General features: G+C 43.0%; 1 pseudogene across 1 annotated transcript; it reads right to left on the bottom strand.

The window, feature by feature from the left end:
* Window positions 1-2,598: 2,598 nt before the first annotated feature.
* Window positions 2,599-9,862, bottom strand: LOC146960007 (NLR family CARD domain-containing protein 3-like; annotated as a pseudogene). The gene is made up of 8 exons (XR_015035543.1): window positions 9,658-9,862; window positions 6,668-8,474; window positions 6,386-6,559; window positions 5,932-6,105; window positions 4,949-5,122; window positions 4,681-4,854; window positions 3,768-3,814; window positions 2,599-3,188 (listed from the first exon to the last, which is right to left on the bottom strand). The product of XR_015035543.1 is annotated as an NLR family CARD domain-containing protein 3-like (transcript).
* Window positions 9,863-12,295: the final 2,433 nt, after the last annotated feature.

The raw sequence follows: 12,295 nt of genomic DNA, 5'->3' as shown, positions 1-12,295 counted from the left end.
TTTACAGATTCAAAGCCAGTTTAACCCTCCTGTTGTCCTTCTGGGTCAAATTGACCCAATCTGTTCCCTTCCTCCATCCTTCCTTTCTCCCTTCCTTCTTTCCAGAATCCTTTTGCCCTTCCTTCCTTCCCTTCCCTTCCCTTCCTTCCTTCCTTTCTTCCTTCCTTTCATCCTTACTTCTTCTTCCTTCCTCTTTTGATCCAATTGACCTGATCTGTTCCCTCCCTCCGTCTTTCTTTCTTTCCCTTTTCCCTTCCTTCTTTCCACAATCCTTTTTCCCTCCCGTCCTTCCTTCTTCTTCCTCCCTTGAACGAATCTGGTCCCTCCCTCCATCTTTCTTTCCTCCCCTTTTCCCTTCTTCTTCCTTCCTTGAATGAATCTGTTCCCTTCCTCCATCTTTCTTTCCTTAATTTTTCCCTTCCTTCTTTCCACAATACTTTTTCCCTCCCTCCCTTCCTTCCCTTCATCCTTACTTCTTCCTTCCTTTTTGACCCAATCTGTTCCTTCCCTCCTTCTATCTTTCCTTCCTTTTTCCCTTCTTTCTTCCCATCTTTCCCTTCGTCCTTCCTTCCTTCCTTGACACATGCAGGAGGGCAACAGGAGGGTTAAACAGGTGTGTTTTTAGGAGTGATTTGAAGGTGTGGGGGTCTGTACAGTCTCTGATGGGTTGGGGGAGTGAATTCCTCTGTCCCCCCAAGTTCAGTGCTTGGTCCGAGGGGGTAGAGCAAGGAGATTTCCTTCTGAGGATCGGAGGGCACTACTCACCCTCATGTCGACTAAGGGCTGGGAGAAGTTTCAGAGTCCTCCGTGGCTTCTCTGAGTTACAGGGGGTCTCGGCGTAGCAGTGTATGTCCATATAACGGTTGCAAATGGATACCAACTGTCTTCGTAACAAAAAGACACACCAAAAAACATCTAAATACCTCTACTAAGTCTATATTTCAAGCTTGTTTGTAGCAGAAGCTCCTCTTCCCGGTTCGTCCAAAGTTGACGAACCGGGAAGAGGAGCTTCGAGAAGCTTCCGCTACAAAACAAGCTTGAAATATAGACTTATTTAATTTTTTTCGGGACAATTTCGCATTTCGGGGCTTCAATACAAGACAGACATTACATACGAGCAGCATGGAGGTATTTGGATGTTTTTTGGTGTGTCTTTTTGTTACGAAGAAAGTTGGTATCCATTTGCAACCGACATGCACTGCTGCGCCGAGACCCCCTGTAACTCAGAGAAGCCACGGAGGACTCTGAAACTTCTCCCAGCCCTTAGTCGACATGAGGGTGAGTAGATAATGAGTGAAATTTCAATTTTGGGTGAACTATCCCTTTAAGTGATTTGTGGGTGAGCAGGACGATTTTGAATTGTATACGGTGTGAGATGGGGATGCCAGTGCAGTTTTTGGAGGATGGGGGTGATGTGTTCTCGGGAGCGGGTGTGGGTGAGCAGGCGCCAGGCGGGCAGCGGAGTTCTGGATGTATTGGAGTTTATTGAGGAGTTTGGATGATGAGCCGTATAGGATGCTGTTGCAGTAATCTAGTCTGGATGTTATGAAAGCATGGATCAGGGTTTCGGTGAGTGAGGGGCGGAGACGGGCGATGTTCTTGAGGTGAAAGAAGGCAGTCCTGGTGATGTGGTTAATGTGGTGGTCAAACTTCAAAACACTACAACACTTTTCCACCTGACGTATCATTCATTCTGATTTTATGTTGACCCCGTGGGTTTTTCTCTCCCTTTTATCTTTTTAACTGTTTCATGATTACCTGCACTGTTTGCCCTGTTGTACTTTTGTTTTACATCTATTTTATTACTTGCTTTTGATGTTTTATTAACCTATTATTGCTGCTGCTGCACTAACTTATTCTTATTATTGTTGTTTTATTTAACTGTTTACCCTCCTATGTGCAGCACTTTGGTCGACTGCTGTCATTTTAAAGGTGCTATAGCCTACAAATAAATGCTGACTTGACTTGACTTGACTTGACTTATGTGACGTGAGGGCGGCTGGAGCTGCTCCCAACTGACATAGGGTGAGGGCAGTTTTCCTCCTGGACAGGTCTATCACAGGGCCGAACAGTGCACACTCACTCACATTCACATACTACGGGCAATTTTTTTGGACTGTGGCAGGAAGCCTTTACCAGGAGACACAGGGAGAGCATGCAAACTAAAGGTGGCAGCGCTAAACAACACACCACCGTGCTGCCTGAAGAAGACAACAACTAGCACACAGTCCAGTTAGATATCATGACACAATGTACCTATAACAATGAGTGTAAACTACAGTATAAAAACGGAATAATCCTACACTACCAAATCCTTTAGAAGAAATATTGCCTTTAAAAAATAATGATATAAGTATAATAAGTATAATAAGTATTAAGTAAACGGTATCAAATATAAAAAAAAAGAAAACATTCACACTTACTGCCTTGAAAAATACATTGAGATATCACATTCAAGAGGACAGAGTTATGCTTTGTGACCTCAAAGCATTCCTGTCATATCACATTTAAGAAAAATGGGATGGAGGCACATTTCAAATTTTATGTGCTTAGTATGGCATCTGTGCACGCTGGTGTCAAAAACGTACAATGCTCAGAAAGACTGGGGCCATTTATTACGATGACAATGTGTTTTTTTCTAGGACTGCAGCAGTGACTTGAGTGAGTACCTTTTTAAATTTCACACACAGTCACCGAGGACCCTACTCCAAAACCAGCGTACAGAGGCTCAGTGAATGTGCAGCTGAAGGTGTGGAGGTGGATCACTTTGTCCCAAAGGACGCCATAGAAGGACAGGATGCCGGCAGAACAGTCAAGATGTAGTGCTACTCTGTTAAAGACAGAGGAGGAGGGTATGACTGTTTCGTGGTGGTTGTGCCAGACGGAGTATTTACCACCAGAGCAGCACAGACTCCAGGATTTGTCATTCCCTCCAAACCTGCTGTTAGGTCCGCTGCCTCTTTGTATTCCTCTGTAAGTTACTGCTATATCAACAAGTCCTTCCCACTCAACCTCCCAGTAATGGCGGCCACTCAGACCCTCTCTACACAGCAGCTGACAAATGTCAAACCTATCTGGGTGATCGGAGTAATCCATGGCCCCCTGCACCTTCGTCACAGATCTGTTGTTTTTTGACACTTTGAGGTTTCTGTGGGCTGTATTGAGGTCCGGAGTGAGCGTACTGGCATCTGAGGGTGAGAGCAATACATAAATCTGTAGCAGTTTATTATCAAGTACACAAAAGTTGTACACAAATATAAACGTTGTAAAATTGTATATGATAACGTTTTCTCTCGCTCTATTGACTGATTTCTCGCTGGCTTTGTTGTAAACAAATGCACATGGCCAGGAGGAGGGTTAGCAAAACAAAGGAAATTCAATTCAATTCAACTGTGTGGTCATTTTGGAAGATGCAGTTAATGCTATTGTTGAGCTGGACTACATTATACAAAGTGTGTCTGTTATCTAACCTACCCTCACTGATTTCAATGGGTTCAAGAAAGACCTTGACCGTCTGACCACCAAAAAACATCTAATCCTAGAAACCTAGTGGATATTTGTGCTAAATGAAAGAAATCTCCCCAAGGTGTGCCTGAGCTATGACCTTTACAAGAATGGGATGGATGGACATAATTCCTCTACCAAATAAAAACGTATTAGACTGCATTACTTTTAGTAGGCATTCATCAGATGAGATGAGAGATTTCAAACTAAGACAATTCTATGTGTCATATTGTCTCCTTGTATAAAACTGAAAACAGACTTACATTTTGTCAGACCTGGACTCAACGCATCCTTTCCACAATGATCCAGACTAAAATAAGACAGACCAGGGTAACGTCAGTGTCCACATTTATGGAAACATGGCCCTTTGCTTGTGTGATGAGTTTCAATATGTACATTATCTCACAAATGGTTCAAAGCAACATAATTTATACCATGGTCTGGATGAATCCTCGATTCTGATTGGCTGCTGGGTGTCCATTAAAAAGTGATAATGGACACCCATAAAGATGTTCCGGTAAAATAGCCTGATTACGTTCTAAATATTACTGCGCTGGCTCAAACGCTTGTTGGTAACCACGGCAACGGACACTCGGACCAAAACAACTTTTTTTCAGCGCATCACGGCACTGGAGTCTGTAAACACATAAGCGGTAAGAAGTGCACTGGCCGTCTGAAATAATACTTTGTACGTAACATTTGAGCCGTCACATCACCTCCCTTCACTGATCAACTACCAACTACTACTTTTTTTTTTTTTTTTTTAATCGCCGACGAGTGTTATTAAATAGTCCGCTCGGCTCAGCCGCTTAAAGACGTGTGATTTTAACGGTAAAAACAACATTTTAACGAAAAAACAACATTAAATTATAAGTAATTGATTTAATATGTATTTATCTCGTAAGTGACCATGGTATAAGCGGGATAATGCCCTTCGAGGTGTCCGATTATCAGAAATTAATGGACTTCGCGGAAGCAACCGTCCTCCGCTTCACGCCTCCGCGTCGTCCATTAATTTCTGATAATGGACACCTCGTCGGGCATTATCCCTTACATATCTCCCCTAGTAGTGTACCTGTACACTCCCTTGCTAACTTATCTTAAAAAAAATCAATGGCAAAACATGACGTAGTTACTTTATTCACAGCTCTGCTAAGCCAGAAAGCCTCTTTGTACCTGAGTTTTTCCAGTCTCCACTGTGGATTCTTGAGTCCAGCAGACAGCAGCTTCTCTCCTGACTCTCCTGGATGATTGTAGCTCAGGTCCAGCTCTCTGAGATGAGAGGGGTTGGACTTCAGAGCTGAGGTCAGAGACAAGCAGCCTTTCCCTGTGATCTGACAACCAAACAACCTGCAAACACACAAAAAAAGTTTACAGATTTGAAAGTAAATTTCCAAAGTACATTGCTCCCATTCATCCCGTGAGCAAGCTGATGAGCCCTTACTTGAGAGTTTACAGTTTACAGTGCTGACTCCCCAGGCCAACAGAAAGCAGTTCCACACCTGAATCCTGCAGGTCATTGCTGCTCAAGTCAAGCTCTTTCAGACAAGACGACTGTGAGCTCAGAACAGATGAGAAGTTTTGACAGGATTCTGCCCTGATGTTGGTTTGGTTTAGTCTGGTGAGAGTAGAAATGTCCATTGTTATTATCAGGATAACAGAGTAACTTTCCATTGAAAACCAAAATAAAAAAGGTTTGACAATTACTACAATTTTTAGCTATGCTAATGCTAGGTTTTTATTAATCACAGCAATGTGTGTCATTAGGTGCACAACTTTAATATGGACAGAATACCTCAACCACTACTACACTTTTAGTATGCTACTGTCATGATGTAGTGTCATGCACTTGGTTTTATCTTATACTGTTGATAATATGTTCTGTGCTTTTTGAATTGCCGCCTATGGACTGGTGTTGAAAATTAGCACATGTGCTAAACACACCCAAGCAAAGCATCTGTTCTGTCCACTGGAACAGTCTCAATGTATTTGTGATGTCCATATCAAATAAATAAACATAACATAATATAACTACTACTACAGAACTGTTCATGCCATTTAGTTTTGTAGGTGTTGATGACTGAACCATTATTGGACCAACTGATTAATCCAGGTGTGTCTGACCTCACAACAATGGTCAGGCACACCTGGATTAATCAGTTTGTCCAATAATGTAAAACAGGAAATAAACGAGCTGGCTTATTTCAGGAAGCAGTGGAGCCGTGCATAAAGCCCATTTTCTGATAATCCATTCAATATCTGCTAATTCCTTACACCAACCATGTTGATATCACTTAAGTTCTTACTACACTCTATTAAAATCTCTGATCTGCATTTGCAAAAACAAAACATTAGAATTTTTCAATAAAAATACATCACGTGACAGATTGCAAACTACAACATTTGAGTTGTAGTTGCTGCTCCAACCTGAGAGTTTCCAGTGTACAGTGTGGACTCTTCAATGAATTGCAGAGTAGCTCCACTGCTGATTCATCCATGGTGTTGCGACTCAGGTCCAGCACCTTCAGGTTAGAGGACTTGGTGCTAAGAACTGAGGCCAGTGCTATGTAGCTCTTCCCTCCAAGCTCACAACCATTTAACCTGGAGAAGCAGAGAAAACCCAAACATCAAAACATCAAAATAAAAACATTTCACAATTCATAATTTAGTTAAACAAAACTTCCACAAGCAACTGGTTTGTGAGGTGAATGGAGCTTGTTTTTGCACCAAAATGCCCTTTGAATTACACTTTCCTTTTGACTTGGTCGGTTAGGAATTGCTTTTAGCTTTGCAATGTTTAATGATGATTACACAGACATTAATTAAAACATTAAGAGATTTAGGATCCCACAGGATCCCCCCAAAAAATAAAAAATCTAACCTGAGGGATTTCAGCCTACAGTCTGAACACTTCAGGGCAACTGAGAGCTGCTCCACTCCTGAATCCTGCAGGTTGTTGGTACTAAGATCCAAGTCTTCCAGGCGGGATGTCCGGCAGCTGAGAACTGATGCCAGAGCTTGACAGCTTCTCTGTGACAGGTTACAGCTGCTCAACCTTAAGAGGAAATGACAGAAAACAGCATTATTTGTTTTTTTCCTTCTGCTTTTAAGAGACAGCAGTGTTTAAAACACATTAAATTTGATCTACTATCTCTAAACCTACACAGATTTTTTGGAGGCCCTGATCACTGGCAGCAGCTCCTGGAGGCCTTGGTCTGAGGCAGAGTATTTCCTCAGGTCAAACACATCCAGAGCTTCTCCTGATGACAGTAAGATGAAGACCAGCGCTAACCATTGAGCAGGGGACCGTTTTTTGTCGGTAAGTCTTCCTGAACTCAGGTACCGTTGGATCTCCTGCTCCACAGAGTGATCTTTCAGCTCATTCAGACAATTGAAAAGATTGATGCTTCTCTCTGCAGAGGGACTCTCCCTCGTCTTTTGCTTGATGTACTCAATCATTTCCTGATTGGTCTGTGGTTTGGTTTGTGGTGATGCTCTCAGTAGGCCCTGTAGAAGAGTCTGATTGGTCGACAGAGACAGACCCAGCAGGAAGCGCAGGAGCAAGTCCAGGTGTCCATTTGGACTCTCTAAGGCTTTGGTCACTGCAGTTTGGTGAAGACATTTTAGGTCAGATTTTGTGTTTTCTGTGTTAGGTTTCTGAGAGGCTGATTCACCCCTAAGAAAGAGATTCACCCCAGAGTTGACGAAGGTCAGGTGAACATGAAGAGCAGCCAGAAACTCCTGAACACTCAGATGGACGAAGCAGAACACCTTGTCCTGGTCCAGGCCTCTCTCCTTTCTAAAGATCTGTGTGAACACTTCTGAGTACACTGAGGCTGCTCTGATATCGATGCCACACTCTGTCAGGTCTGATTCATAGAAGATCAGGTTTCCTTTCTGCAGCTGCTCAAAAGCCAGTTTTCCCAGAGACTCAATCATCTCCCTGTTCTCTGGACTCCAGTGTGGATCTGTCTCAGCTCCTCCATCGTGCTTGACCTTCTTCATTTTGGTCTGAGCCACCAGGAAGTGGATGTACATCTCAGTCAGGGTCTTGGGCAGCTTGTCTCCCTCTCTAGTCTTCAACAGCTCCTCCAGAACTGTAGCAGTGATCCAGCAGAAGACTGGGATGTGGCACATGATGTGGAGGCTTCGTGAGGTCTTGATGTGGGAGATGATCCCTCTGGACTGCTCCTCATCTCTGAACCTCTTCCTGAAGTACTCCTCCTTCTGTGGGTCAGTGAACCCTCTGACCTCTGTCACCATGTCAACACACTGAGGAGGGATCTGATTGGCTGCTGCAGGTCGTGTGGTTATCCAGAGGCGAGCAGAGGGAAGCAGTTTCCCCCTGATGAGGTTGATCAGCAGCACATCCACTGAGGTGGACTCTGTCACATCAGTCAGGATCTCAGTGTTGTGGAAGTCCAGAGGAAGTCGACACTCGTCCAGACCGTCAAAGATGAAGACCACCTGGAACTGATCAAACCTGCTGATTCCTTCTTCTTTGGTTTCAGGGAAGAAGTGATGGACAAGTTCCACCAAGCTGAACCTTTTCTCTTTCAGCAGATTCAGCTCTCTGAAAGTGAATGGAAATGTGAACTGTATCTTGCGGTTGGTTTTGTCTTCAGCCCAGTCCAGAGTGAACTTCTGTGTTAAGACTGTTTTCCCAATGCCAGCCACTCCTGTCGTCAACATCAACCGTACAGGTTTATCTCCACCATCCGTGCATTTAAAGATGTCTTCATGTCCGATGGTTTTTTCTGGTCTGTTGGGTTTCCTGAATGCTGTTTCAATCTGTCTGACCTTGTGTTTATCACTGACATCTTGGTTTCCACACTCTGGGATGTACAGCTCTGTGTAGATCTGCTTCAGAAGGCTTGGGTTTCCTGTTTTTGCGATTCCCTCAAACAAACACTGGCACTTTTTCGCCAGGTTAGATTTGACGTGACGCTGGCAAATGGCAGCAGGCCAGTCTGAGTGGGCAAACAACAAAGACAATCAATAAGCTGAGGTACATTTAACAATGACAGGAATTTTCTTGAGGAATGAGTTCAGGATAAATTCAAGAAGAAACGCTATAGAAGAGTTATGAAAATTTAGTTTAGGGGGTCAGTATTTGTGTAAGGTTAGTTATAGTTAAAAGTGCAACAAGGTTTGCACCTGAGCACAGTGCTGGCAATTCTACAGATGATCTGGGGCCAGTTTCCCGATAACGTTTTTTCTTAGCGCTAAGAAGACTCAAAAGGTTTATCTTTCCAAAGTTGTTTGCCTACCTATGTCTGGTTCCCAAACTGTTTCTCAGGAGGTTCCTCAAGAATGACTTTGCTACTGTAGCCGATGTTATCTGGTCCTCGGCGTTGTGTTTTGGTACGGACTGCCCCAGGTGGGGTTCGAACCCTGCTCTCCTGCACCGCGGGCAACGATGCAAACCGTTTTGCCAAGAGGTCAATGCTTGGCCGTCCGCTTGGCTGTCTGGTTTGCACGTCCTTTTTTTGAGTGAGTGCACCGCGGACCTTCTGTTACACTACGAATGATGTAAGGTGCGCTGTCCACGAGAAGGTGCCGAAATTGGCTGACATCGATTGCTCAGGAATCGTTCTATCATTTCAAGCGGAGCATTACATGATTGACAGCATGTGCATTCTTTGCAAATAAAACGTCAACTGGATGCTTACATTATTATCAACTACAGCTCTTCTACAGTTGTTCAACTGGAGATGATCAGCGGTTTCCAAACTTCGTGAGTTGAAATATCACGTCTAAGAGAGCTCCAGACCAACCTTACCAATGAAAGTCGTGGGGAAAATATTCTTAGCAAAGAATGCTTCGGGAACCACATGAAAAATGTTAAGACAGAAAAGGTAAAGATTAAGAACGACGTAGCGTTACGAAGGCTTTGGGAAACCAGCCCCTGATCTGTGTATTAGGCATGATTGTGTGCCTACCCACAGGTCATGATACTGCTGAAACATTTTAAATATTTAGACTATCAAATGTCTAAAGTGATGTAATTATGTGGGTACAAACCAGACACACTAAGCTGTCATTGATTTATTCTTCTATCCTATAGCTGAGTTTCAAGATGTCTCTGGATGTGTAGCTCTATCCCCTATTTGTTCTTTATTTCATATTAAAATGTATTAAAAATCCTCTTACTTCTCTCCAGAACGTCAGCAAGTGCCGTCTGCTTCATTGTATTCAGGAAGTGCACCGTGATTTTGAGAAATGTCTTTGAGTTTCTCCTCCTTTGCTTTTGCTCCTCTTCATGCATCACGTCCTTATCTTTGCCTAAATAATCTGGTGTCAGGGTCCTCCTCAGCATCTCCAGCTCATTCTCCACAAAAGTGTGAATGTTCTTCTTAAGCGACTAAAAACATAAAATTTGATTTAATATTGACTCAGATAATATAGTGAAAGTTAACATTTCTAACAGATAAAACGTGCATTATTGCACATTTACATACTGTGAATATAGAGTCCAGATCCATTTGTTTCAGCAGGTTGGACTGATCAGTGGGAGAATCTGCTCTTTTCAACTTTTTTCTGGATAAAAACACAAGAAAACATTTACACTTCACACAGTAGCAACTGAGACTGAGGTGTATTTTGTTAAACTTACTTAAACACCCATCTTGAGAGTATGTTTCTTCATTTCATTTCAGACTGTATGTGTCTCTATAGGTGGATTGTACTGCTGGTAAAAACGTACTTCTTTTTACAAGAGCAGCGGCTTTTTCTAGGATTGTTGAGATGATCTTCTGATCTGTCACTCCTCATGGACACAGGTCTGGGTGCAGGAGAAACTGTTCTTCTCAACTTTTTTCTGAAAGAAAGCATTGCACACAGTTGGCACTAAGATTGAGGTAGGGTTAACTGAGTTTATGTTGTGAACTTATTTTGTGATAATGTATCCAAGAAATCCAAATATGTCAAGCCACTCCAGCTCATACTAATATTAATTTCTGTTTTTATAATCCTACTACTACTTTTTTCTGAATAAAAACAAAGGAAAACATTCACACTGCACACAGTAGCCACTGAGACTGAGGTGTACAGTATTTGGTTATCTTGAGAGTATGTTTCTTCATTTAATTTCAGACTGTATGTGTCTCTGTAGGTGGATTGTACTGTTGGTAAAAACTTACTTCTTTTTATTGGGGCAGAGGCTTTTTCTAGGATTGATGAGATGCTCTTCTGACCCGTCACTCCACATGGACACAGAGCTGTGTTCAGGAGAAACTGCTCTTCTCGACATTGTTCTGAAAGAAAACATTGCACACAGTTGCCACTAAGACTGAGGTAGGGTTAACTTTAGAGTTTATTTTGTGAACTTATTTTGTGATAATGCATCCAAGAAATCCAAACATGTCGAGCCGACCCAGCCTCATACTAACACTAATTTCTGTTTTTATGTTCCCATAATCCTCACCTTTGACCAGTGGAGCTGTGTCCATCTCTGAATGTCGGTGAAGGATCCTTTGACATGTCACTCCTCATGGACACAGGGCTGATTACAGGAGGACCCCTCTCCAAAACAACTCTGGGGGAAAACAGGAAGACCAGAGTGACCAAATTCATTTTTGCATAAATAACCACTTATGGGACAGCTGCAGAGGAGTTTGCTCTACATATGTAACATGTACCATTCTGCCACTGGTTTGTCTCTTGTTTCCTGTTTTATTGTGAAATTATTTGTGTCTTCTCGTCTTCCTGTGCTCGCCCTCCTGGGATTATCTCAGGTGTCTCACCTGTGTTGACTGACCTACCTGTGTTTCCTTTCTCACTCGAGTGCTTAACCTCAGTGTTTCCTCATTGTACTTTGTTCATTGGTCTGGGTTCATCCTCAGTGTTCCTCCCTGTGTTTTCTTCCCCAAGAGTTAAATAAATCAGCTTTTTTCATTTCACCACAGCAGTTTCTGTGTCTGAGTCTGCATTTGGGGCCAGGTCAGGTCCTCGTCGAACTGTGACACATTTCTTCACAACATTGTGGTGGGGCTTAACTCAACAGTTCCAAACATCTCTGCTTTCATACTTAATAACTAAATTCAAACAACTGAGGACCCAGGTACACCTAGTGTAACCAAGAAACACCTGAATTTACGCTAGTAACAGCTGCTGCCACCCCACACAGTCCATCTGCAGCTGATGTGGGCCGGCTGCTGCTGCTGCTGCTGCTGCTGCTGCTGCTGCTGCTGCTGCTGCTGCTGCTGCTGCTGCTGCTGCTGCTGTTGCATGTGAATAAATGATGAAAGTAATGATGGAGGTTTTAATGTTCCCATCATCCTCACCTTCCATCAGCAGAGCTGTGTCCATCTCTGAACATCAGTGGATGCTCCTCTGACCTGTCACTCCTCATGGAAACAGAGCTGGGTGCAGGAGAAACTGGTCTTCTCAACTTTTTTCTGAAAGAAAGCATTGCACACAGTTGGCACTAAGACTGAGGAAGGGTTAACTGAGTTTATTTCATGAACTTATTTTGTGATAATGCATCCAAGAAATCCAAATATGTCGAGCCGCTCCAGCTCATACTAATATTAATTTCTGTTTTTATAATCCTACTACTACTTTTTTCTGAATAAAAACAAAGGAAAACATTCACACTGTTTTTATGTTCCCATAATCCTCACCTTTGACCAGCGGAGCTGTGTCCATCTCTGAATGTCGGTGAAGGATCCTTTGACATGTAACTCCCCAAGAACACAGGGCTGATTACAGGAGGACCCCTCTCCAAAACAACTCTGGGGGAAACCAGGAAGACAGCCCGAGTGACCAAATTCATTTTTGCATAAATAAC

Source organism: Trachurus japonicus, unplaced genomic scaffold (assembly GCF_045865225.1).
Source record: "Trachurus japonicus isolate A0001 unplaced genomic scaffold, Traja_1.0 AP030785.1".
NCBI classification, from domain to species: Eukaryota; Metazoa; Chordata; class Actinopteri; order Carangiformes; family Carangidae; genus Trachurus; species Trachurus japonicus.
This window is presented reverse-complemented; position numbering and strand designations above follow the sequence as displayed.